A 1,826-nucleotide genomic window follows, 5' to 3' on the forward strand; every position below is an offset into this window, starting at 1 on the left:
TTACTATGTTACTATGGGGGTAATTCCAAGTTGATCGCAGCAGGAATTTTTTTAGCAGTTGGGCAAAACCATGTGCACTGCAGGGGGGGCAGATATAACATTTGCAGAGAGAGTTAGATTTGGTGGGTTATTTTGTTTCTGTGCAGGGTAAATACTGGCTGCTTTATTTTTACACTGCAATTTAGATTGCAGATTGAACACACCACACCCAAATGTAACTCTCTCTGCACATGTTATATCTGCCCTCCTGCAGTGCACATGGTTTTGCCCAATTGCTAACAAACTTGAAGCTGCGATCAACTCAGAATTACCACCTATATTGCTTATTATACTAATGTATAACCTGTGACTGACTGCTATTGTGATTGCTGACTTTACTATAAATTCCATCAGTAAAAAAATCTGTGTATTCCGATCCCCAATGCTGGTGCTAAGCAGGGTAGGGTCGGATTGTATGTCACTTTAACAAATGTAAAGGTGTGTGATTTATTTATAATGTCTAAGGGTCTAATTAAGACCTGATCGCTCGCTAGCAGTTTTTTGCAGCGCTGCGATCAGTCACCACCTACAGGGGAGAGTATTTTAGCTGTGCAAGTGTGCAAACGCATGTGCAGCCGAGCAGTACAGAAAAGATATTTTGCAGTTTCTGAGTAGTCCAGGACTTACTCAGCCGCTGCAATCGCTTCAGCCTGTCCAAGACTGGAATTGACGTCAGACACCCGCCCTGCAAATGCTTGGACACACCCGCGTTTTTCTAGCCACTCCCAGAAAATTGTCAGTTGCCACCCACAAATGCCCTCTTCCTGTCAATCTCCTTGCGATCGGCTGTGCGAATGGATTCTTCGTAAAACCCATCGCACAGCAATGATCCGCTTTGTACCTGAGTGACGCGCCTGCGCATTGCAGTGCATGCTCAGTTCTGACCTGATCGCAGTGCAGCGAAAAAAAGCTAGCGTGCGATCAGGTCTGAATCACCCCCTAAGAGCGGCAGGGGTGAGGAAAATACACTTTCCACAGCCGCACCAACACTCAACTCATGTTGTCTTGCAGAGTGAGGTTAACCTACCGTGGTTCAAGGGGATTATGTGCAAAATGGTTAGTTGTCTCCAAAGCCTCTTAAGTAAACGAGGCAGGCACAGGTTCTGGTTGAACCTTCATGGGCTATTTTGCACAGACATTACATGCATTGAAAGTGGATCTTTCAATGGCATCTAGAAAACAAAAATTCCATATGCATATCAAACAGGCAGCGGTAAGCGGACATGGATATGGGTATACAGTATATACATGGTGAGCTGAATCAGAAACCAGGAAGGTTCTGGAGTTTTATCTTGTTTACTGGAGAGATTCTTTTTGGTGAAGAATTAACAGTATTTTGGAGTCAGAAGCCAACTCTTAGAAAGTGAAGGTTACTTTCACACATAAATTCAAATCTAGTTTCCAGCTTTTCGGTCCTTTCGGAATCAAGGAAAAGCAAAAGGAAAGGGTAAATACAAACAGTCCTAATCCAACAAGTCTAGTAAGACTAAAAGGTATTGGGCTACCAGAGGACCGGTTTTTTAAATCTGAAGTTAAGCCATCAGCCTGATGGTGCGGGCCTCCACCTGGGGAAACCCAGGATGGAAGGCTGACTTCTTCAGTTTGCACAGAGCTGGCAGCAGTCTACTACAGATGCCTGGGTGCAAAAAGTGGTATCTTGCGGTTATGATCTACAGCCACACCACACTGGACATGCCCAATCTTATCTGATCTTGGAAGCTAAGCAGTGTTGGTCCTGGTTAGTACTTGGATGATAAACCACCTGGTAATACCAAGTGCTGCAGGTG

General features: G+C 44.6%; 1 pseudogene; it reads left to right on the forward strand.

Annotated features, from left to right (window-relative positions):
* The first annotated feature begins 1,707 nt into the window (after positions 1 to 1,707).
* Positions 1,708 to 1,826, forward strand: LOC134946295 (5S ribosomal RNA; annotated as a pseudogene).

Source organism: Pseudophryne corroboree, chromosome 7 (assembly GCF_028390025.1).
Source record: "Pseudophryne corroboree isolate aPseCor3 chromosome 7, aPseCor3.hap2, whole genome shotgun sequence".
Classification (NCBI taxonomy): domain Eukaryota; kingdom Metazoa; phylum Chordata; class Amphibia; order Anura; family Myobatrachidae; genus Pseudophryne; species Pseudophryne corroboree.